Source organism: Enhydra lutris, unplaced genomic scaffold, assembly GCF_002288905.1.
Source record: "Enhydra lutris kenyoni isolate GAN:26980312 unplaced genomic scaffold, ASM228890v2 scaffoldscaffold40, whole genome shotgun sequence".
NCBI classification, from domain to species: Eukaryota; Metazoa; Chordata; class Mammalia; order Carnivora; family Mustelidae; genus Enhydra; species Enhydra lutris.
In genome coordinates this window covers 1,174,119-1,200,768 of record NW_019154124.1, presented here as the reverse complement: position 1 = coordinate 1,200,768, position 26,650 = coordinate 1,174,119, and the positions used below count along the sequence as shown (strand labels likewise).

The following is a 26,650-nucleotide window of genomic DNA, read 5'->3' as shown; positions in this document are numbered from 1 at the left end:
GCGGGGGAACAGCAGGCAGTGGGAGAGGGAGAAGCAGGCTCCCTGCTGAATAGGGAGCCCGATGTGGGACTCGATCCCGGACTCTGAGATCATGACCTGAGCTGAAGGCAGATGCTTAACTGGCTGAGCCACCCAGGGACCTCAAGGACGCACCTCTCTAACCCAGTGTTTATTTTTCAAATACACACTCCTGAGTGCATTTTTACTTCCCCTCATTGTAGAGCTTTTATGACTCTCCCAACAAAAGATGGCACAATACTTAAACTGCAAGCAATGTGAGATGGTGCTGGCTTGCTTCAGAGGCACCTACCATGTTTCCGCACATAGTTAAGTCCCTCGATGGCATCCACAGTGACTTTTTTTATTTACTCATTCAACAGATACTCACTAGGAACCTCATATGGACTGGCTATGAGGCATGTGGGATACAACATCTCTAGACTCATGAAGCTTAAATTTCTATTGGGGGAGACATTAAGTAGTAGTAAATTATGAGTATTTAAGACAGGGTAAGTACTATGGAAAATGAAAAACCTACAGCAATTGAAGGTGAACCAGAAGAGAGGGGTGGGGAGCTGCCACTTAAATAAGGTGACCAGACCAATAAGGTTGGTCTCATTAAAAGGGGACATTTGCACAAAGTCGCGACAGGGGTGAGGAAGTGGATGTGTGAAGCCAGGGAGGGGGGTACAGACCAAAGACAGAGCAATGCAAAAGCCTGAGCAGGAGCAATGACACCTGGGGTATCCTGCTTGGGCTCTGAGAGGAATGGATTGCTGTCGGAAGTGACATGATCTGACTTTTATTTTACTTTTTTTTTTTTTTTTTTTAAAGATTTACTTAGAGGACACCTGGGTGGCTCAGTTGGTTAAGTGTCTGCCTTCGGCTCAGGTTATGATCCCAGGGTTCTGGGATTGAGTCCTGCGTCGGGATCCCTACTCAGTGGGAAGCCTGCTTCTCCTCCCCCTGCTGCTATCTCTGCTTGTACTTCCCCACCCCTCTGATAAATAAATTAAAAAATCTAAAAAAAAAAAAATCCATTTATTTATTTGAGACAGGATGAGAGGGGGAAGGACAGAGGGAGAGAGAGAGAGAACCCCAAGTTGACTCCCTGCTGAGCAATGGAGCCCACCATGGGCTCCATCTCATAACCCTGAGATTGTGACCTGAGCCAAAATCCAGAGTCAGGTGCTTAACCAACTAAGCCACCCAGGCGCCCCATCTGATTTTTACTTTAAAAAGATCCTCACGTTTGCTGTGTTGAGAATAAAATGGAACATGCAAGACGGAAACAGAATAGGAGAAGACTCTTGGAGTAAGGCAGACAGTGGCTCGGTCCCGGGTAGGCCTGGTTGGTGGTGCTGAGAAGCAGCTGGATTCTGGATCTATTTTGAAGGCACAACAAACAGGATTTCCCGACAGATTAGACGTGCGGTACGGAAGACAGCAAGAACACAAGCATTGCTTCAAAGATCTGGTTTCAGCAACTGAAGGACCGACTGGGACAAAGCAAGTCCGGGGTGGAGAGAAGAGCAGGAGATCAGTTTGGGACATGTTTGGGATGAGAGACCTTTTTCAATCTATTTGGTGCCTCGGACACAAACGAACACAACTGTCTGATTATCTAGAACACTTGAAGGTAAGTCCAAGAGACTCAACTCTAGTTCCAAATTGTGCGAAACTAAAACGTATTTCCTGAAGGAACGTGGAGGGCTGAGTAATGGCCCTGGACGATGTCCTGGACCTAATCCCTGCAACGTGCGACTATGTTGCTTTGTGTGCCAAAAAGAATTCTGCAGATACGACTGAACAAGATCCTGAGATGGTGAGATTACCCTGGATTATCCAGGTGGACTCAAGGTCACCACAAGCAGGAGAATCAGAGAAAGAGATTTGAAGATGCTACAGTGGTGGCTTTGAAGATGAAGGAAGGGCCACAAGCCAAGGAATGTAGGCAGCCTCTAGATGGGGGAAAGGCAGGAAAATTATTTTCTTCTAAAGCCTCCAGAAGGAGGCAGCCCTGCGGATGCCCTGATTTTAGGACTTCTGATCTTCAGAACTTTAAATAATACTTTTGTGTTGTTTGAAGCCCCCTAGTTGTGTTCATTTGTGAAAGCAGCCATAAGAAACTAATACAATGAACAAACAAATTTAAAAGTATGTAGGGACTGAGGCCATTGTATTCACTGTTGTTTCCCCAGCTCCTGGCAGTGCCTAGAGGCATATAGGTACTCAGTGAATATCTGTTGGGTCAATTTTAATCTGATGATGATGCTATGCACCCTCATACCTCTGTGCCTTTGAACATGCTGGTCCTCATGCCTGGAATGCCCTCAGCCCTTTCCGGTTGGGTGAACTTCTGGCAAGAGCCCAATCAGGACCCGTTCCGTCTGCAATGAATTCGACAACAACCCTAGGCAGAGTGAGCCAGGGTCCCTTCTGCTCTCCAACAGCATTTCAGAGCCACTGAAGCTCTCATACCCAACCATGCTGCACCCTGAGGATGGCCTCACAGGCTCACCCCTCCACCACACTGAGAACCCATGAGGTCCCACTTGCTGGTCATCTCCGGGTCTCCTCGTGTACTCCTGGGGATAATGTGTGCCCAGCGCATACGTGTTTGCTAAATGAACAGACAAGCAGTGCAAATATTTGTCAGCGTTTTTCACTTTTTCAAGGCACTTTGACTTATTATCTCATTTTATCTCAGTCATAATCCTGAGAAGAGAGGGTAGCCTTGTTTCCGTCAATGGGGAAAATGCTTGACTCGCCCAAGGTCATGTTATTCATGGCAGACTGAACGCCAGCCAAAGCCTCCTGACTCTTCGCCCAGTGCTCTTTCCACCAGCTTGGGCTACTTCCACTGCCACAGGGTCCGATCAGGCTGCCAACATAAGCACCCCCTTTGTTACACACACACACAGCATTGGGCAAATTCAGACCCTGCATGGCACTGTGGCCAAAGGCTGTGGCAACGCCTCCACAATTGCCTACTGTCTTTAGTTCTGACCATGATTTATAATCCCTGTCAAAGGAACAGTGTACAAGAGTAGCATCAAATTCACAGCATTTTTACAAAATGCATAACCCAAATCTGGACAAGGTAACATGCCAAATGTTAGTTTTAAGAGGATCTTTTCAGGGCCACATGAACCAAATCAAGGGGACAGCCAAAGGAACTTAGCTTCAGTGAGTCGAGCTGCTTTCCGCACCTGGCACGGCTCTAACCTGGCAGTTGGGGAATTAGCCGCCAGCTGCAAGTCTGGGCAGATGCTGAGCAAGGGAAAGTAGGAGACAGACACGAGGAGGACCTGCTAGGAAAGGTATCCAGAATTCTAGTGGCAGCCACTGGCCTTGGCTGCCAGATTTGTCTGGAACATTGTTTTGCATGTTCTGTCTTTATAGAACGTTCACCATCTCAACCATTAGCCTTCGTCCTGTGTGTCCTGTCAGCTTTTCCACAAGCTTTGGAAAAGAATAAGAAACACACTCTTACCACACAATCCAGCAATCCAGCAGTTTGATTCATAATTTGCAAACCTTGGAAAGCAACCAAGATGTCCTTCAGTAGGTGACAGATAAATAAACTATGGTCCATCCAGACAATGGAATACTATTCAGCCCTCAAAAGAAAGAGCTTCAACCATCGGAAGACATGGAGGAGACTTAAATGTATTACTAAGTGACAGGAACCAATTTGAAGAAGCCATAAACTATATGATTCCAACTACATGACATTCTGGAAAAGACAAAACTATGGAGACAGAAAAAGATCTGTGATTGCCAGGGCTGGGGATGCATAGGGAAAACACAGGATTTTTAGGGCAGTGAAAATACTCTGTATATTACAATGATCAGTACAAATGCCATTACACATTTAGCCAAACCCACAGAATGAACAACAGCCAGAGCGAACCCTAAGGTAAATGAACTATGGATATGTCCAAGTGGGTTCATCATTGGCAATAAATGTACCACTCTGGGTAGTGGGACAGGTTATATGCATGTGAGGTGGGGCGTATCTGGGGAATCTCTGTACTTTTCTCTCAGTTTTATTGTAAACCTAAAACTGTAAAAAAATAAAAAAGTCTTAAAAGTAAGGAATGAAGAAAAGATTAATGGTATTGATCCTCTTGATGTGGATTAAAGTGCAACTAATGGCATTTACTGGCTGTTTCCATCAAATCTTCAGGGATAACATTAGAATCCTTTAAGTAATGCCAAGTGATATGCTTCTTCTTGTTCAAAAAGCTGAAACGACAAGACTATCAATTTCCATTGAACAGTGAGCATATGATGTATCTTTGTACCAGCTACTTGTAAAAATAGAAGATTCTCGAAGTTATCAAAACACAATGAACAAACCTGTTGCAAATTTGTTGGCATACTTCAAGTATTTAATGTGCACAATGAAGAGAAGATAAAAGGGCTCTCTCAGACTGCAATAGTGGCATGGAAAAAAAGGAATCTGCTCATTTTGTGTTTAGGTCCAGAGAGAAAATAATAAAAAGAAAAAGAATGACAAAAGAATTTGAACCAAATCTTTCCTGAGGAAATGTAGGGTTCCCTTTCCTTCCCATCCCATCTGAGCCCTGCACCACGAAGGGCTGTATACTCCTCCATATAGAATTCCAGGATGAAGATCCAAGCTTTGTCTTCCAAGTCCACCTCACTGTGCCATGCTCAAACACACACACACACACCACTACCTCCCAGCTATGCCTGGGTCTAAGGATATGCCTGCCTGCAGCGGTCAGTCCTTGGAGAGCCATACAGGTCTTAGACCTACAGCTCTTAGACAGGGAATTCAGGCTCTCTGGCACTAGCTGGGTGGAGATCCTTGCTACCCAAATCGTGGCCTGGGCATCCACATTGTTATTGGCATCTGGGAGCTTATTAGAAATGCAGAATCTTCGGTCCCACACTAGACCCAATGAAATTGGAAGGATTTCCATAAGATCCCCAGGTGATTCAGGGTAAAGTCTGAGAACCAAAGTGGTTATCCATTTGGCCTATGACTCTACCATCCCTTACAGAGCAGCCAGACTCAGTGAGAAGCAGATCGGAGTCCACGAACCACAGGCCCGCTCACCTCATGCTGGCTGCCTGATCCTAAGAGCCTTAAAGCCCACCCAGGGTTTTCCTAGGCTCTACACTGGTAGTCCAGACACGCCACTCCTAGGCTTTAGGCATACAAGAGGCTGCTCAGGACACAGGATGACTGGTAAATTCGGCGCTGTAATTTGGGGGAGGACGGATGTGTAGTTATATGTTGGCACTTGATCTTTGACCTGCTGTTCTAATCCACATCAGCTGCTGGGAGGTTTTATTGCATTAGCATCTGAGCAACCTCACTCGGTCACATTTATGGACTGTCTAGTCAGTGTATCAGAGACAACTATAATTCTCCCTAAATTAAACTATCCAGGGAACTGGACAGTCCCAACCTTTGTTGAAAATCCTTCTCAAATTCATTAGTCCACTTTCCTGAAAAAACAGGCACCCAGCACTGAATGTGCTCTTTGTTGGAGAGGAAAGACCTTCCAGAGGCTTGAAGTCATCATTCTGCATACCTATCACCAGTATTTGGACTTGCTGCTAAATACTGTGAAAATACTGTCCCGGCACTGAGGCTGACCCGAAGCCAGATGACTGGCTCTGCCACCTAACTGCTCTGGCAGCTCGGGCCAGCCCCTCTCTGGGCCTTAGTTCTTATCCCCAGAGTGGCAGTTCACTGCACATCTCTCCTGTATCTCGGGGTTGGGACTTCCATGGCAGTGTTAGAGTTGACCAATGACTCTTCTTTCTGTGGGGAAAGAAGCTAAGAATGTGACAGGACTGGCTTCAGAAGAGAATGTCGCTCTTCATCTTTGGGGGCCTGCGTGGACGTCAATATGGTTGGGAACTTGAGTGAGCGCCTACACCCACAGATCCATTCTGGCCTGGATGGTGAACCAGACATAGGGGAGCTAGAAAAAGCTCTTCACATTTACTGGGTTGATGAGAGTTGTGCAAATGCATAGCAGAGGCTAGAGCGGCCCAAACCACCCACACAGCCATGGCCAGTGCAGCTCACACACCCACACAGTAGACACGCAAGCATCCAGCAGAATGTAAAAGCTGGCAGAAGACTTGAAAGTGGTATGAAGTTTGAATGCATTCCCCAGGCACATATAAATCCATCAGCAGCAACTTCGTACTGACTGGAGGTGTTTAAGTATAACTTTTGATCAATCATTGGCTGACTACTAAGCTATGTAGACACATGAGCAAACCCCAAGAAACCAGGCTAAATTTAAATAAAACAAAACCTGGGCACCTGGGTGGCTCAGTCAGTTAAGCAACTGCGTTTGGCTCAAGTCATGATCCTGAGGTCCTGGGATCAAGCCTCACATCGGGCTCCTGCTCAGTGAGGAATCTACTTCTCCCTCTCCCGCTGACCGTTGCCCCTGCTCATGTTCTCTCTCTCTCTCTCTCTCTCAAATGAATAAATAAAAAAATCTTAAAAAAAAAAAAGACCAAAACTTGGTGGAGACATGACCAGTTGCACATTGCAGGGGATACATTTCACAAATGCAGTACGAATAAGTTCTTGAATAAATAAATAACAATTACAGATCCCTCATAAGGAAAAAGGCAGAATCTACAGTTGCTATTACATATCTAAAATGTCAGCATTCAACAAAAACATATGCAACAAAAAAAAAAAAAAGAAAAAGAAATTACGATCCATACATGGGGTGGAAAATGTCACCGAGTGGTCCTTCAGTTGATCTTAGCACCTAAAGAGTTCAAAGCATATTATAAATATGTTCAAAAACTAAAGAAAGCCATATATGAAAGATTAAAGGAAAACATGATGAAAATTAATCAACTAATAGAGAACCACTATGAAATGACTGGAAAAGAAGAATCAAATGGGAGATTTGGGATTTGAAAAGTTCAATATCTGAAGTGAAAATTTCTCTAGTGGCATTCATAGCAAATTTGAGAAAGCAGTAGAGAACAAGTAAACTTTAAATGAGCTCAATATAAATGATTCAATCTGAAGAACAGAAAGAAGGATGAAAAAAAGTATAAGTGGAGTCTCAGAAACTAGTGGGACAACATCGAGTGTACCAACTTAAGTACGATGACATGTCCCAAAATGAGAGGAGAGGAGGAAGAAAGAGGCAGGAAAAGAAGCATATGATGAAATAATAGTCAAAAACTTGCCAACTTTTTCATTCAACAATTGAAGCTAAGACAACTGGATACCCATATGCAAACAAAACAGAATAAAGATGTTAGATCCATATGTTATACGATGCACAAACATTAACTCACAAGGATCATAAAGCTAGATTAGGAAGTGAATTCTTATATAAGACACCAAGGGCACAAACAACAAACGAGAAAGCAAATTCATCGGACTTCATCAAAATTAAAAACTTTTGTGCTTCAAAGGACATCATTAAAAAACTGAAAAGACACACTCTCTGTCTCTCTCAAATAAGTATTTTCTGAAAACTCTTTTTAACAAATCAATAAGAAGATAAATGACTCAATTGAAAAAATTAGCAAAACGCTTAGATATTTCATCAAAGAAGATATAGCAATAGCTAATAAGCACATGAGAAGATGTTCAATACTAATAATCATTAGGGAAATGCAAGTAGAACCACAGTGAAATACCTCTACACACCCTCTAAAATGGCCATAATAAAAGACAGGGAAGATTATGAAGAGACGGGAACCCTCATCCATTGCTGATGAGAAAGTAAAATGATCAGCCATTCTAGAAAAGAATTCAGCAGTATCTTAAAAAGTTAAACACAAATACACCATGCAGCTCAGCAATTCCATGCCTAAGTGTGTACTCAAAAGAAATGAAAACATACATACAAAGACTTCCATGCTAATGTTCACAGAAGCATTGTTTGTCACCATCCTAAATTGGAAACGATCCAAATGTCCACCACTGCGGAATACATAAACACAAGTGGCATCTCCATACAGTGGAATGCCACCGAAGCATGCTACCATGAGACAAACATCAAAAACATTATACTAGGGGCACCTGGGTGGCTCAGTTGGTTGGGCAACTGACTCTTGGTTTCAGCTCGGGTTGTGATCTTGGGGTCCTGAGATCGGGCCCTGCATCATGGCTCAGGACAGAGTCAACTGCTTGTCTCTCTCCCTCTGCTCCTCCTCTCGTGCTTTCTCATATAAATAAATAAAATTTATTTACATGATTTATTATTTATTTATTAATTAATAAATTATTTATTATTATTTATTACATAAATTATTCACATAAATAAATAAAATTTTTGTTAAAAATATACTAAATGTGTTAAATGAAATATATTAATATGAAATATTAAATGAAATGAAATGAAATGAAATATATTAAATGAAAAGTAAATATACTAAATGAAAGAAGCCAGACACAAAAGATCCCTATTGTATGATTCCATTGACATGAAATGTCCAGGAGAAGCAAATTTATTGAGAAAGAAAGCAGATTAGTGGTTGCCTTGGAGTAGAAGCCTGACTATAAAAGGCCCCAAAGGAAATTGGGGGGGAATGATGAAAATGTTCAAAACGACTGTGAATACAGTCTCTGTATTAGCTTCCTCTGCTACACAACAAATTACCACAAACTTAGAGGCTTAAACCAACACATATTAATTATCTCACAGTTTCTCACAGGTCAGAAGTCTGAGTATGGCTGAAACTGAGTTTATCAAAGTGCTGGTCAGGCTGCTTTCTCATCTGGAGCTTGGGGTCCTTTCCAAGCTCCTTCAGTTCCTTGTGGTTGAAGGACTACCACTCCCTTTTCCCATAAGTAATTCACAATATGGATGGAAGCTTCTTCAAGGACAGTGGGAGCGTGTCTCTCTTATAATTATCCCTTTTTAATGGCTTGTGCCTGACTAAGTCAGGCCAGCCAGCATAATCTCCCTTTCCATTAACTCATAATTGAATGGCTTGGGACCTTAACTACAAAATCCCTTCACCTTTGCCATATAATGTAACCTGATTATGGGGGTACCATTCCATCATATTCACAGGTCCCACTCACATTTAGGGAGGGTATTACATAGGGTATGCATCCAGGAGAAAGAATCTTAGAGGCAAGCTTAGAAATCTGCTTCCTACAACTGACAATTTATAAATTTATTTTTTTAAAATCACTGAATTATATAATTACCATGGGTAGACTTCACAATATTGAAATTATACCTCGATATAGATGTAAAAATAAATTTCATGGAAAACAAAAAGTTGTCAGTAGTACCATGATTCCATTTGTTACTTGGGCTATATTTTTTAAAGTAAATGAACTAAGCCTATCTTTTCTAGGATATGATTCAACAGAAAAGGTTTCTTTCCCAATTTGTTGACCATGCCCTTGTAATTTGTTACACCAATTAACTCACAGTAACCACGTCACACAAACACGCAGTCAGCTTTTCCCTAGTTGGGTTTTATTCCTCTGTCAGCTTTGTTAGTAATGAATAGAGGCTCACTTAAATTCAAAGACTTCAGATTTCCAAAGAGAGAGTAGGGTTACCTCCCCACAAGAGAGTCCACTCTCTGATTTCCCCACCAGGGAGTGGCTCCATTTTGATTTTCCCTCAAACAAAGTACAAGCAACAATGTTTAGTCACATGAAGCCCCCATTTTGCCAGCTGCCTACTTCCTAAAATTTCATTCAACCAGAGATCAGGAACTGTGAATTCTGGACCTCTTTATGGTGTCCTGGGAACGTCTTTGAAGTTTGGCCGCTCGTGGTATTTTGTGTGCGCTGAGCTGTTGCCTAAAACTAAATGTTTCCTAACTTTGGTCTATTCTGAGAACCTTCAGCCTTTACATAAGAACTTGCTGTACACAAAACACAGCAAGCCTGTGTAATTCTACTTCTGGTGCTGTCTCCACGCCATGATGCCTTGCACATTCCCTAAGGGGGTGCCCAACAATGTCAACCGGATGGTTATCTTGCAGGTTTGTTGTTCTCAAGTAGAAACTTAACTGTTACCATGGAAATAAAACACAAAAGGAGATGTCCGTCCTGGAAAATAAGAGCTGCTTAGAACTCTCATTCAAAGATTTTATATTAAATGTGGAAGAAACTAGGGGCGCCTGGGTGGCTCAGTCAGTTGAGCAGCCAACTCTTGATTGCAGCTCAGGTCATGATCCCATGAGTCATGAGATCGAGCCTCACGTTGGGCTTGTTGCTCAGCGGGGAGTCTGCTTGAAAATTCTCTCTCTGCCCCTCTCCCTCACTCACACACGCATGTACACATGCATGCCCTCTCTCTCAAATAAACAAATAAATCTTTTTTAAAAAGTAAATGTGGAAGAAGCTCTTCTGTTTGACAAAAACAAAACAAATTTGTTTTTGTGAAAATAAAAATCTTTCCTGGGATTATGCCAGCTATCTTACTATACAACAGATAGGCCATCAATGGGTCTACAACTTTAAAAAAAAAATAATTTATAAATATTTTTTTAATTAGAGTACTTTTTCTTCTGCAATCCTATTGAGGAAAATGGGCATAGCATCAGGTCACTTGGAGAATTTTAAAAGCTTTATTCAATTATTCAAGGATGTGGTCCCATTGCTTAAATGTGCTGTAGATTAAACTATCTACCTTTAACTAAACAGCATCTTCAGGACTGGACTGATGATCTTCCCAGCCATCATTTCTAAGGGAAACAAAAGTCTCTCTTAGAAGTTTTTTGGGTCACAGGCACCTGGGTGGCTCAGTGGGTTTAGTCTCTGTCTTTGGCTCGGGTCGTGATCTCAGGGTCCTGGGATCGAGTCCCACATCAGGCTCTCTGCTCGGTGGGGAGCCTGCTTCCTCCACTCTCTCTCTCTGCCTGCCTCCCTGACTACTTGTGATCTCTCTCTGGCAAATGAATAAATAGAATCTTAAAAAAAAAAAAGAAGAAGAAGAAGTTTTTTGGTCATAATCTATAACTCACAGCACATGGAAACTAAAATTCTATTCCTTATCATTTCTCATGGCAGGACAACATAGTAGCTCACAGGGCTTAAGACCAAGGGACAGGGTCTTGGGTTAGAATCCCAGTTGTGCAACTTAACAGTGGTGCTATTTTGACCCATTACTTAAGCCTCCATTTCCTTACCTATGAAATGGGTATAATAACATAAAGTAAGGGCTGGCAAATATGACCCCCAGACCAAATCTGGACACGACCTATTTTGTAAAGAAAGCTCTATGAAAACATGGAAATGGCCATTCATTTATATATTGTCTATGACTGTCTGGGGAGTGATGAAGTAACTGCAAAACCTAAAATATTTATTCCCTGGCCCTTTACCAAAAAAAAAAAAAAATGTGCTAGCCTCTGACATAAAGGGTTGTTGTGAAGATCAAATGAGATAATTCATAAAAGGGCTCCATATAGTTAACCAACCAATAAATGATGTGAATTATTATTTATTAAAAGAAAAACCTGTAAGGTCATTATGATCTCATTTCCTAAAATTTGGAGAGACCTCTTTCTCTTAGCACCTCAGCCACAGCCTGCCCAGGAAGTAAGGGCTCAGGGTCAGGAGGCTCGGCCCCTTTCTTGGACGGAGGTGGCTGAGGCGGTGTGATGGTGGGCTGTGGGGAGCAGCTGTCACCGCAGGGCAGGGAGCCCGCTGGGTCACACACAGCAGCTGCCACGAGTCATCCATTTCCAGTAACTGATACTCTGCTGTTTCTTGATGGAGGCTCTCTTGGTCACAGGTGTGTGACACATGCATATTCATCACTGGCTCCAGTCCTGACTGTGTGGAGGAGATGGGAGGAGGGGCTGGGGGAGGGGGAGCTGAAATTAGGCTTCGACAATGACCTGAGGACAGCCCCTTTCCATTTTCTGTGGCAGTGACTGGCTTTCCCAAAAGATGTATGTATTTTGCTTGTCCGCAGTTGGAAAAAAATCTTTTTTTAAAGATTTTATTTATGTCTTTCACAGAGAGAGAGATCACAATTAGGCAGAGAGGCAGGCAGAGAGAGAGGAGGGGAAGCAGGCTCCCTGCTGAGCAGAGAGCCCGATGTGGGACTCGATCTCAGGACCTGAGGATCATGACCTGAACCAAAGGCAAAGGCTTAACCCAGTGAGCCACCCAGGTGCCCCACAGTTGGAAATTTTTAAATGTGAGTTGAATGTAATAAAATCTAGGCTCACTGTTCCAAATAATAAAATGGATCTAAAGCTCATTGTTTCTCCTGGGATGGGCATGGCTAGTGCCGTGTGATGACGGCAAAGTTGGAGTCTGCTGGATTACAACCAAAAAGAGTAATCAACTGAGTAAATGATCAACTTCATACATCTACCCAGTTAATAAAACAAATACTCTTCCTAGCACTCTCAGTATTTCTGGGCTTTAAATTCAAGGTATAGAGACTTTCTAAATGATTTATATACACATACTCCTTTGGTCCACAAAGTAGACACTGATAGATATACAGATATATCTATATCTGCATGTGTGTGTATATATACACACACATATACATACAGATATACATATATCTATATCTGTATATATACACATAGACACAGACATACAAACTTAGAGATGTGGTGGGGAGCGCTATTCTCACCCTTTCTTTTTTTGTAAGAGACAGGCTTAGAAACAGGAGACCTTATTATTGCAGTCTGTATTGGTTTTCTATGGCTGCCATAAAAATGGACCACAGATGAGGCAGCTGAAACAACAGAGATGTATTGTCTCACAGTCTGGGGGGCTGGAAGTCCAAGGTCAAGGTGTCGGCAGGGTTAGCTCCTGTCCAGGGCTATGAGGGAGCATCTGTTCCATGCCTCTCCCCTGGCTTCTGGTGGTTCACTGGCCATCTTGGGTGTTTCTTGCCTTATAGATCTCTACCTTCCTCTCCAGAAGGTTGCCCACTGGGCCTGTCTCCAGCCTTCCTCTTTCTATAAAGACACAAGCCATACTCTAACCACCTCATTTAAAAAAAAAAATTAATATTTTATTCATTTATTTGACAGAGAGAGAGCAAGAGCGGGAACATAAGCAAGGGGAGTGGGAGAGGGAGAAGCAGGCTTCCTGATGGGCAGGGAGCCCGATGTGGGGCTTGATCCCAGCACCCTGGGATCACAACCTGAGCCAAAGGCAGACACCTAATGACTATGCCACCCAGGTGCCCCTAACCACCTCATTTTAACTGTAAAGTCCCAAATAAGGTTGTATTCAGAGGCACTGGGAATTAGGACTTCAACAGCTGAACAGAGACACAATTCAACCCATGACACATCCCCATTTCTAAAGCTCTGTGTCCATACCCAAGTCAAAGATAACTACTACTACTGGGGCACCTGGGTGGCTCAGTCAGTTAAGCATCCAGTTCTTGGTTTTGACTCAGGTCATGATCTCAGGGCTGAGAGATCAAGCCCTGAGACGGGCTCTGCACTCAGCAGGGAGTCTGCTTGAGATTCTCTCCCTCTCAAATAAATAAATAAATATTTTTTAAAAATAAAAATAAATAAAATAAATCAATAAATTTTTTAAAGCTAACTACTATTTTTTGCTTTATTGAGATATAATTGGCAAATAAAAGTATAAGGTATTTAAATACATGTGCAGCGATTTGACATACATATACACTGTGGAAGGATGAACATTTACATTCTACTGTCTTAATGAATTTTAATTATACAATACAGTATTATCAACAATAGTCACCAACGATATACATCAAATTTCAGACACTATTTACCTTACAGCTACAAATTTGTACCAACCTCTCCCTATTTCCTCCAGCCCTTGGCAACCACCTCTCTACTCTCTGTTTCTATAAGCCCAAGTTTATTTTAGATTCCACATTATAAGCGATGCTGTGCGGTATTTGTCTTTCTCTGTCTGGCTTATTTCACTGAGCATAATGCCCTCCAGGTTCACCCATGTGGTCACAAATGGCAAGATTTCCTTCTTTCTCAGGGCTGAATAATATTCCGCGGTACATACATACACCACATCTTCTTTATCCATTCATCTGCCGATGGACACACGGGTTGTTTCCACATCTTGGCTGCTGTGACTAATGCTGCAGTGAACACAAGTGCAGATACATTTCTACGACCCTGTTTTCATAATTTCGTGCCTGGATTCTGCACAGTTGTTATTTGCTTCCTGGTTTTAAATGAGGCACTCAGTCAGGCAGGCGAAGTCACTGAATCCAGAAGGGTATCCTGTTTAAAACTACTGCTGCAGAGCTCTAAATGACATCTTTGTGACAAAAAGAGGGGGCTGCTTGATCATACGGCAGTTCTATTTTTAATTTTTTCAGCAACTTCCATTCTGATTTCCATAGTGGCTGAGAGTACCTCTCTGTCCCCTGAGGTACAAAGGAACAGAATAAATACGGACTATGAAACACACACCGACCTACTCCCAAGCCTCCTTGCCCGTGTTTCTCTGTATCAAACCTCTAAGCATATGCCGTGTGTGAGCTGGATGAATTTAATATATTAAAACAGTTTCATGCTTTATTGGTTTGTGAGGCTGCTAGTTAGTCATGGCTGACACAAAGGATTACTGACTGTCCTCTTGAAAATTATGAATAGGCTATGGCTTGGAATAAAACACAATTAGGTCTCAAAAGACTATGGATGATATTGACTACAACTGGAAAAAAGTATTAAGACTAAATTTACATCCTTTTTTTTATCACATTGGCTCAATCTGACTTTTGCATATATACCATTTGGTGAAGGTTAAGAATGTAGCTTGGGGTTTTTGAAAACAGTTTCACGGTGCAGCATTAAAAAGGGTATCAGCCTCACAGAGTGCAGTGTGAGACCCCCTCATTCCTTCAAAAGCAAGCAGACATAGTTACTGCTAGGGATGTGTGATACCTACAGATCTCTGAAGCCAGTTGGAGAGAATACTACCGTGAAAACATGGCAGCTGCATTCTCTCTAAAGAAATAGACTGATGCCATCCTTCTCTCAGTACTTTCATTTTTTTTAAAGATTGTATTTATTTATTTGACAGAAAGAGAGCACAAGCAAGGGGAGCAGCAGGCAGTGGGAGAGGCAGAAGCAGGCTCCCCGCTGAGCAGGGAGCCCGACGCGGTACTCGATCCCAGGACCCCGAGATCATGGCCTGAGATGAGGGCAGATGCTTAACCCACTGAGCCACCCACACACTCTTCAGTACTTTCATTTTTATCTTGCTTTTTCATAGTAACACCCTCTTGTGAGGTAGCATTGATGATAAAAACAAACAAACAAACAAAAACAAAACTCTGTGGCTTGTCTTGATTTTCTAAAGGGAGAAAAGTACTGAAGCAGCTTTCCAAAGCCGTACCGTAAATGGGCTCCTCACCTGCGCTGAGCAGCCGGGAAGCTCTCAGATTATGATTACTTACAAATTTCACACACAATTTTTCTCTACGTGTCTCTCACACCTGGCATCACCGCCTTGATGCCAACCACTTCAGAACCCACTAACTGGTTAGGAAATACCACGCTGTCACTCCATTCACATCTGGGAACATTCAAGGGCAACCAGCAAGGAGAGGAAAGTGGGTGCTGTCCCCGGCTGCTGCCGGCCGGTCTCACGCCAGCCCTTCAGTCCTGGGCGCCTCGCTCCTGCTTCCTTCACATTCAGAAGGGTAAAGCAATCTGAGAAAGTGCTTGACTCCATTAGTGTGCAGCCACCGGAGACCTCCCGAGGGAAGTGACAAGCACCGTCTCCAGACCCTGAAGCGAAAGGAAAGGCCTGTGCAAATCTGGAATCATCTGCCGCGAGCAAAGGTAGAAAATTACAGAGCAACTCTTCGGGGTCACGGAGATGGCATTTAGGGCTCCACAGCAGCAATTTGAAAAATGGTACCCTTCTCGACGGCGTGATTTCACCTGCCTGCTCGAGTGCCTAATTTAGAACCAGGAAGCAAATGACAATCATACAGAATCCGGGCCTGAAAGTATAAATGTTTGATTTCCCATGGTCTAGACTTTGTCTGTATCTTCAAATCAGGGTGAGGACAAAATTCCCCAATTTTTTCCAACGAAAGATCCGCTTGACGTTTTGCAATATTCACGTACTCGGTCATTCATTCTTTGTTCATTCATCAAATATGGGCTCACATACATGCCACCACGCACAAGCAGAAATGCAGCTCAGGCTCCTAATGGAAGAGAATGAGTATGGATTTCCACGGTTAGAAACCTGGGGAAAGCTGTCAGGATTCTATTGTGAGCAAGGCCAAAAATGCCTTTCCTACCTGGATGACTATTTCATTATCTGCTTTCTTTATCATGAGAAATTCGGCCTCTCGTTGTTACCTGGAGCAAATAGCAAGTATTTTCATACAATTGAGATACTCTTCCTCATTTACCACCTGTCCACTTCTTTAGGATTTTTATTTAGCTTTATTTGATTGGGTTTCACTTGGTGTCAGTGACACTATGCTCTTTCAACAGAACAATCTGTCTATGCTGATATCCCTGAAAAGCTGTTCCCGAATCCAACTCTGCTACCTTGTAGGAGCGCACTCGTTACATAGACCTTGCGCAAAGGGAAGAATCCTGTTTAACATGCTTGATCATCCCAAATGTGTCTGGCAAGTTCCCACTTTTATATACCCCGTCTTCTCATGTTGGCGCCATCTGTATCTAAAGCGACAAATTTGCTGGAGCGATGAGATGATCTCAGAATTTTACTGAGATGCCGAAATACTATTAGCTTTGAATCTTAGGAAGTTCTTCTTGGTGCATTGCATTTGTCTTCAGTGTATGTGTATTATCATATTTCGTCTTTGCAGAGCAATTTGTAAGTTATTTCTATTTCATGATATCAAGTGACTCCAATGACCTGAAGTACCATGAGAAAATCTCTTTAAAGTATTTCATATTGGAGGCTATGACGTGGAGACTACTCTCCATTGGCCAAGAAGTTACCACAAACATTTTTCTCCTCGTCCCTTTCTCTTTCTTTCAGATTTTAAGTTATTACTGGTACAGTAGTGTTCCTTACTCTCACCTCATTATTTAAAATTGGTCTTGCCCCTTGTGCCATAGAACACTTCTCCAGGATGTCACAATTCTCATTACCCACCTGAGCCTTCCCGCCGTCTGAATCCCTCGCTCTCCCTGATCTCCGCTCTTTCAACTCTGGTTCCAACAAACGAATCTGACTGTGACCTCACTCGCTCCCTGCTGCTTAATGGGTCCCCTCACGGTCCTAGGACAGCAATCAACCCTTGATATATTTTACCTTCCACTCTAATTTGGCATCGAGGTAACTGTTACTAGAAACATATGGCCATGGAGTTTGAAAAACCCTATTCCAACTATTAAAAGGCAAATTACCTTAAAATCTGTGCGACATATGAAGTTATGTATCACAATTTATGTCAAATACAACATGTGACATAAATTAAGACACACAATTCTGAAGTAAATTTGCTTTTGTTTATGTTATATTAATTATCTCCGAGTAGCTACTATTTATTATATTGTTGCCATGGCAATGTCATTTCTCTAAAAGCAGAAATATTTGAAGGCATTACATGTCCATAAAAAATGGCTTTTGGCCATCATGCTGCTAACATCAGAACAAAAAACCATGTCTTCAAGTTATTTAAACAGTCAAACACACCAAAGCAAAATTTTACTAATTATGGCTTCATGGAACACCAGGAAGCGTTTCAAATTACCCCAAAGTATTTTGTATTTCACTTACATCTCAGTAACCGTGACCTCCCAGTAGCTATTTTATTATTCTGGTTCTATACATAGCCAACTCCTCTTCCTGAAATGTTTTAAATCGGATGCTGCCTACGAAACTGAATGGGGGAAACATGTGCCCCATTAAAAACTTCAGGGGCAAACATAACAGTGACAGACTCCTCAGTAGAAGCAAACACCGCAATCATGTTTCAGGAATCGATTCATACGGGGGTTGGGGGGGGGAACCCCGGCTAGTCAATACTTAGGACAGACTTACCCTGTCATATATCCAAACAATCTGTAGTCAATATCAAAACACTGTAATGAGATTTTACACGGGGAGTGGCCTGGGCATTTCTGTATTTATTCCAGTAGATACCAGCGGGGACCGCAGCACAACGGTGCGGAGAGTATTTGCAATGCAATTGGGGGGGGCAAGTGCATCTGAGTGTATGCCAGACGCAGGGGCCTCCCCTGAACGCAGACAGTCCAGTGTCTCAATGCAGCGTACAGCATCCAACTGCACTTCCTACAGTCTTCAAACTTTTGTCCGTTAACTAGATGTTTACTGAGCGCCCCGCTCGGGCACTCCACTTTTTGGACGAGCCATCCAGCCCCATGTACGTTGTTCCAACACCATCTGTCACTGAGCTTCCACAGCTTCAAAAATTTCAATTCAAACTCATCTACTCGGCACTCAAACTAAAGCTATAATTCAAATTTCGACATGAAGCTTGAATTCCTTTTCACTGTTCTTCAACTTTGACCCAGCTCCCCCCCCCCTTCACTGAAAAGGGCCAAGACAACAGCCCAGCAAGTGGGGCAGGCAAAACAGGCCTCCTTTGTTCACTTTTGTCCTTTTAGCTCTCTATTGAGGTGAGGGACTGAAAGGCCGCACAGGCTTTGGAAGGCAGCAGCGCTCGCTTGCAAGCCATCCTTCCTCCGAGGCCACAAAAACTCTGGGATGAAACTCTTTCCACCACCCACTTTTTACCTTAAGGCATGACGAATGGGCGACTAGGACTTTTTCCTTTCCCCTTCCCTTGGAGAGAATCTGCTAATGGTTTCACGTGAGTTTGGAGTGTTGGTCGAAAATGTGTGCTGTAAATCATGCCACTCAAATGTCAAGGTCATCGGAAAGTGGCATGAAATTGCTTTAAAGTTGAAATTTGGAGAAAAGATCACTACATACTGAATACATATACCAAATTTTTTGAATGCTCTCAGCCCACTTGAGAAAGATAAATCGAATTCATTGCATATTACACAGTGGAAGACCTCCTACAGGATTCCCTCAGATTGCCTTGGGAATATGTTTTTCTGGCTACGGTGGGTTTTGAACCATTAGACCATGCATATCATAAAATTAAAATATACATATGAATATATATATTTAGATTATCCTCTCCAGCCCTAGAACCATTTAGTAGGATTTTCAGATGTCTACAAATGCCAAAGCACTACGTTGTACTCATAAAACTAATAACAGACCATATGCCGATTACAGGTCAATTAAAAAAAAAATTTTAGAAAGGATCCTTTCAGTCTGATAGCAACTACCATTTTCATTCTGGTGTGAGTTAAACAGTGCTTTAATACGCAGCACTACGCACGCAAATCAGAGACCACACAGCACAAGACTTACTTGTCATTCTTGCTTTTAAACCTTATAAGCTATTTGGACAGTACGTGCCATGATTGAGCACTGGTATTTGCAGACTCATCCCCTTTACCACTGTCATTTCTTACAGTCACTAGTTTTTTTGGTCACATGAGGGAAACCCTCCCCCAGACTTCTAAAAACTACCTTTTTCTAATTTGAAATTCTAATCCCGCAGGCCAGTAAAATAGGTCAATTAAGTTGACACCACATCTTTTTTATTAACTCAGCTAAGCAATTATAATTGGGTAGTGAGGGTTTGTACTGTCATCTTTGAAGATTCAATGGTGGGGAGAAATGCCCGGCGCAGACATAGATTGTAACTCCAGCACATCCCTAAATAGGATACTCCTAGCTCTTTCCAGATCTGAGGCAAATCTGCTCCTGAGCTGGGTTCCAAGGCTAAGGTTATTTTTTTCAGTAAAATAAAATCATACAAAGATTTAATCTATCCTCAGAGCAACATCACTTCACCCAACCACACTAAAGACACAGATGCTCTATTTCGACATTGAAAAAAACTAACAAGAATGTCTGTCACCAGGGCTAGCTTCTCCTGGACTATGACACATACTCGGTAGCAATTACATCATGCTTTGCACAAAGTATGGGGTCAGTGATTCCCTGTTAAAAACCATATATCTCCTGTCAATAGAAATGAAACCAATAAGTTGGAAAATTTTGTGAATTACTTGTTCATAATATATAGTATGTTAATTTAGAAATTTGAAGGGTAACGGCTATCACTCTTTACGCCCATTAGGATGGCTATTGTCAAGAAAATCAGTGTTGGTGAAGATGTGGAGAAACTGGAACCCTGGGCACTTGGGAACGTAAAATAGTACATCTGCTATGGAAAACAGAATGGGGGTGTCTCAGAAGATTACGACAATCAGGGCACCTGGGTGGCTCAGTGGGTTGAAGCCTCTGCCTTCGGCTCAGGTCATGATCCCAGGGTCCTGGGGTCGAGCCCTGCATCGGGCTCTCTGCTCAGCGGGGAGCCTGCTTTCTCCTCTCTGTCTCTGCCTGCCTCTCTGCCCACTTGTGATCTCTACCTGTCAAATAAATAAATAAAATCTTAAAAAAAAAAACTATGACAATTACCTTATGACCCAGAAATCCCACTTCTGGGTATATACCCCAAAGAGTTGAAAGCAATGACTTGAAAAGGTATTTGTATGCCCATGTTCATAGCAGCATTATTCAGAGTAACCAGAAACTGGAAACAGCCCAACAGATGAATGAATTAAAAAAAAAAAAGTGGTATTACATAAATAGACTATTATTCAGCTTTAAAAAGGAAGGCAATTCTGACACATGGGTAAGCCTTGAAAACATTATGCTAAGTGAAATAACCCAGTCACAAAAAGGACAGGTACTGTGTGATTCCACTTATATAAGGCACTTCGTGTGGTCAGCTTCATAGAGAAGAAAAGAGAATGATTGTTGCCAGGGGTTGGGAGGAGAAGGAATGGGGAATTATTGTTTAATGGGTATAGAGTTTCAGTTTGGGAAGATGACGAAAGTTCTGGAGATGGACAGTGGTGATTGGTTATAGTACATTTAGAAGTATTTTAATGCCACTAAACTACATAGGTAAAAATGGTTAGAACAATAAATTTTATGATATGTATATTATCACAATAAAAATGTAACTTAGCAAAAACATTTACTTTTTTTTTAAAGATTTATTTATTTATTTATTTGGAGAGAGAGACACAGAGTACAAGCAGGAGGTGGGGAGGAACAGAGGGAGAGGGAGAAGCAGGCTCCCCACAAAGCAGGGAGCCCAACGCAGGGCTTGATCTCGGGACCCTGAGATCTTGACCTGAGCCAAAGTCAGATGCTTAACTGACTGAGCCACCCAGGTGCCCCCCCAAAACTCACATTTTCTATAGCTATGACATTTGCTTCCCCATTCAAAGACAACATGATATTGAACAATGTATAGTTGCTACAACTGGAGGCAGAACCATTCCAAGACTTTCTTCATAGAGCCCTATCCTTCCCATTTTGAGGGGAAAAATAAACATTCAGCAGTTCATTTTAGCACATTTTCCTAGACTTGGAAACATCAGCCCTGATGACAAGAAAGACTCTTTAAAGCTAAAGTGGTCTCTAATTTCCCTGGGTGGGCGAAGGGTTAAATAACCATAAGCCACTGGATTCTTGGCCCGAGCATCCCTAGCTGTCCTCTGTCCTCACCGCGCAGAAAGGTATCAGGCTCCTTCATGTGGGGCAGCATGAAACATACAAGGGAAAATACATCTAAATGCATTTAGTGATTTTTAATCATTTTCAAATCACTTCCTCTTCACCAATCACCTCAGCAGCTGAAGTCTGACCTAAAGCAGTCTTTGGATGAGAACACATAAACCTTCCTAGAGAAGAATACTATGGGGGTGCTATATTCCAGTTAAAGTTGTTTTCAGTTACCATACTTCTTAGACAGAAACCATTCTTTGGAAATGGGGGTGAGACTCTGAAGGCTGCCAAAAGGGACAGCAAGTCGGGACTGGTATGGATTGAACTGTGAGCCTGAAATTCATATGTCAAAGACCTACCTCCTAATAGGACTGAATTTGGAGATGAGGCTTTAGGGAGGTGGTAATTAAGGTTCAATGAGGTAATAAGGGTGGGGTCCTAATCTAATGGGATCGGTGGCCTTATACGAAGAGGAAGAGAGATCCTGGTCCATACCCAGCGGGGAAAGCATGTATGAGCGCACAGAGACAAGACTGGTATGTGTAAGCCAGGAAGACAGCCCTCACCGGACCTGACCCCACTGACATGCTGATCTCAGAACTAGAGACTGCAGAACTTGAAGAAAGCACGTTTCTCTTCATTAAGCTACCCAGTCTACGGAATTTTGTTATGGAAGCCCAAGCTGACTAAAATAAAATCCTTCTGATTTCCTGGCAAGAATCTCAGGAAATAAAGCATGGGTGTCTCAGGGCGGACTCTCAAGGGAGGGGGTTAGACTGATAGGAGTCACAAGGGGGCTTTCTCAGCCATTCATAATGTTCTGTTCCTTTACTGGAACACCAGTTACATGGGTGTGTTGGGTTTGAACAAGTTCATCAAGCTGTACATTTATGACATGGGGAAAAAAGAGTCTGTGTGCAGAAGTATACAGCCCTAGATGAGAAGGTTAGAATTACTCTTCCTGAAGGCTGGAACTCTGGTTCCTAGTTCCTAGTACCTAGGACAGTAGGCCATGCACAGAGCACATATTTCTGAATGAATGAATGAATGAATGAATGAATGAATCTCTTTACCAGAAAAGCTTCCTGGGGGTTCCATTAAATAGCTCCTTTGTACATACACAATATAATATCTGCATATTCTATTTACACAAAGGAATTCTAATTACACAAGGAAAACTCCACCTGCACGAGACCATTATTTGAAATGATTCTTTTTGGAGAGAGACAGGGAGAGAGAGCAAGCTGGGGAGGGGCAGGTGGGTGAGCATCTCAAGCAGACTCCACCCTGAGCCGCAGAGCCTGATCTCAGGACCCTAGATCATGACCTGAGCAGAAACCAAGAATCTGATGTTCACCTGACCGAGCCCACCCAGGCGCCTGGGCACCCCAAAATGATTCTCAAGTTTTCTGTAGCCCAGGCATACACATTCTCAGTCCCCTCTCATGCTTCCAAAGCACTTATACCCTGGCTATCCTTGTCACTGTCACATCAGCCTCACAGGAAGTGCCATTGCTAAAGATGACATGCTTTTCATTTACTGTCACTGCTGCAGTAACAAAAATGTCACGTCAGGATACTGGCCTGCCTCACTACCCTGCATTAGGTGGCTGGGTGACCTCTCCAAGCCCCACTGTACTCATATTGAAACTGAAACATTTAGACACAGAGTTCTCTTACAGCTCTCAAATTCCTGGATGATGTGAAATGTTTTGCAACTTTCCCGTAATGAAGTACAAAGCAGGTTGAAGGAAGACCATGAGTCAGAAGGATTAAGAAGGCACAATGAATTCACTTTTGCATTTGGTCAATTACAATCATTCTAAAAGCCATCCCAGGAACAGGTTTTATTTAATTCAAACTCGTGTTTCATTAGTTAGTATGGAGAATCTTTGTAAATGCACCACATGGTCATATAGTCAGGATAGGGAATGCTTTCCTAAGATTTTATAGTAGGGTCCTATTCAAATTCAATATCCAATTTGAGGACTAAATCTTCTGCACTCAAAATAGTCTACAAAGGAGATTCAGGACTGGGAGCCGACAATGAGAATCACTTGCCAAATGGAAATGCTGGCCTTTCCTTTAAAAAAAAAAAAAAAAGTTTTCTCAAGAATTGTGATGTACCAGGAACCTCTCAGGCTCTGTAACCACAGAGAAGTCTGGTCACTAAAAACAGTCCAATGACTGTAACTGGCTGGGCTAACACAAGCTAACAGGAGTAAAAGAACATGTAAAGGAATTTGAGGATGACCCAGGGCAATAAAAGACTATTCCACAATACAATTTGCTGAGTTACAATACTGCCAGCTATTGTGAAGTCTGCAGGGGTCAGAAGTGAATGGGCTTATAATGTCCCTGATCACTTGGTGGTTTTAGGCTTGCCCTAAACTAATCTGATAAGCCTCCAAAAGGCCCAGTTTTCACAGTTATTGATGGCAAAGTGTAGGGGCAAAAACTAACCCTTGTTCCCCCACTTCCTAGCTATGTGGCCTGGGAAAGTTACCTGACCTCTAAAGACCCCACCTCCTAATTTTAAGAATAGGGTAATATGCTGTGGAAATGAAATAAGATGATACGTGTGCCTTGAACACCGCCTGGTACACCTGAAGCACTCAAAAATGTTGACTATCATTACCATTAACGTGGAAAGTACCCAGGGTTCTAAATCCATTTCAGCACCTCCGGGAGCTCTCCTTTACTCTTGAGCTATTATTACAATATTTTAATAACAAGGGCATGGTTAGCCTTAAGCAGTCGCAACCAAACAGTCCAGCCTCCGTAGGTCTGTATTCCGTAGCTACAGCGTTCCTGACAGCCCCAGGGGGAGCTCCTGGTGTAGAACGCAAGCCTCCCGCCCCATGACGCTCGCCTCCATCTCTCCTCCCCGCCAGAGGATGCGGCAGAGGACCGGGAGCCGGGGATAGGGGAGGCGAGCGGGAGCGAAGGGAAGCGGCCTAATCACCAGTCCCCAGGGCCCGAGGAACCCTCCAGCCACGCTTGCTGCCCAGGGTACACCGCTCCGGAGTGATGACGAGTCCCCGGCTCCACACGACCGTGGCACCCCGGGTCCCCTCTGCGCGCGGGGAGTTGGGGGTCGGGAATGGCCGAGCCGGCGAGCTGCCGAGGACCAACACTCGGCAGCGCCCACCCGCGCGGCCAGGAGGGATCCGGAGGCGGCGCACGGCGCAGATGGCGCTCGCGGCGAGATGGATGCTCCAAAGCCGGCATCACTCCCCGCTCAGCACAGCATCTCCAGGCCAAGCAGCTGCCAGAGCCCACTCCTGGGAGTCCGGACAGGGAAGGGGCTCTTCTGGGTCAGCCCCAAACCCCGGTGGGCCAGCCCCAACAAGTCCCAGCCTCCGGAGGCTGGGTGGGGCGCCGGGACCCCGGGGATCCGCACCTGTAGGGCCAACAAAACCCCCGGAAAGCCCCCTCCTTGCTGCCTTCGCCGTCTCTCCCGTTCCCCCTGATTCCCCGAGTTCTCCCCCGGGGCGGCGAGAGTGGAGGTCGCCTCGGCCCCGAGTACCCGCGATCCGCGCAGGTGTAAGCACATCCGAACAAAGCCCACGCCCAGATGTGTCCGCGGGGACCCGGACGCGCACTCGCCGGTGCGCGCCCGCCCGGCACCTGCGCTCCTCGTCCCGCCCGCACCGTGGCGTGGCACCTCGCGCCCTCCGTGTGCCTGCCCGGCAACCCGCGGTGCCGGGCCCCAGCAGCCAGGCCCAGGGTGGCCCAGACCACCCAGGGACCCCAGGCAGGGCTTCCCGGAAAGCGCGGGCGCGGATGCAGAAGTTGGCCACAGACCGGAGGAGGTGAAGGGCCCGCCCGCGCCGGCCAGTGCTGCCGCATTTCAGTGTGCTCCCGCCCGGGCGCCGGTCCCCCTCCTCCAGCTTGGCGCCCGCGGGCGCGTCCCAGGCCTGAGGGGAGAAAGGGAGTTGGCGACCAGGTTCGCCCTGCCGCAGAGAGAGTGGCGCGGGGCTGCCATCCGGGAGGGCGCTCTGTGGATCCCCGGACCCACGTCCGAGTGACAACACAGCAGCCCCCCGCACCCTCCTCCGCTCCAGCCGTCGCCCCCGAGCAGGACTGAGTGTCACCGCCGGACGCGCACTGAGCTACTCACGTTCTTCCGCCGCGCCCACCGCTGCTGAGCCCCCGGAACCCTGGAGCGCGGACGTCGTCCGTTCCCGACAGAGCTGTAGTCTCCCGCCGCCCCGCACTGTCCCCTGCGCCGCGCGTCTGGGGCTCCGACTGCGGCGCGCGTCCGTCCGCGACCCGGGCGAAGCAGGGCTGGACCCGCGTCGGCGCGCGCCCCCGCCGCTCGCGCCCCTGCGCCCCCGCCCCGCGCCGAGCTCTCCCTCCTCGCCGCTAGCTTTCGCGTCCTACCCCCGCCCCGCACTCCTCCCCGGCGTCCCCCGCCCTTCCCCGGCTGGCCCAGCCCCTCCCGCCCCTGCGGCCGCGGCGGCGGCGGCGAATGGGCTCAGGCCGCCGGCGTCTCGGGGACTGCATGGCCCCCTCACCTGGGATTCCGCCTGCCGCCGACCCACGTCACCCTGCGAGAGTGTTCCGCGGCGGTTGTCGGGGTCGGGGGCGCGGAGGGCGGGAGCGTTCCGGGGACGAGGGTGGCAGGGATTTGGCTACAAAAGACGTTCCAGAAAACGGGAGGTTTTTAAATGCGACTCTCAAGGGCTTAGGTTTCTGTCCGAGGTCTGTGGCCTTTCCATTTTCTTCTTTTAAAGCATTTAATTTCTTCGAAACTCACCAGTTAGATGGGTGAGATTGGTGGGCTTGGGGGGAAGGGTCATTTTTATTTTTATTTTTTATCTGTATTTATTTACTTTGCAGCTGTTACTTTCAAACAGCCCCCAAAAAGGGAGCCTTCAGCGTACGGTAGATGCTGTCTATTCGCGGTAGGAATTGGGTCTTCTGGTCCCAGAGAACTTCAGATTTGCTTATTTCCAGATTTGGGAGTATTTTGGAGGGGTATTTGTAAGGTAAAAAGAGAATTAAGGTTTTCTAAATGTGTTGTATTTTAGCAAACACACTGCGGGTTCATAGTCCAGGGTCCAGAGGCCCCTCTACACT

General features: G+C 44.6%; 1 protein-coding gene across 1 annotated transcript in view; it reads right to left on the bottom strand.

Annotated features, from left to right (window-relative positions):
• LOC111155259 (neuronal cell adhesion molecule) overlaps nt 1-26,140 on the bottom strand; it is a 287,921-nt gene extending 261,781 nt beyond the window's left edge. Inside the window, exon 1 of the mRNA XM_022515369.1 lies at nt 26,086-26,140. The gene's annotated coding sequence lies outside the window, so the exon portion shown is untranslated. The remainder of the gene's footprint in view (nt 1-26,085) is intronic.
• Between the last annotated feature and the right edge of the window lie 510 nt (nt 26,141-26,650).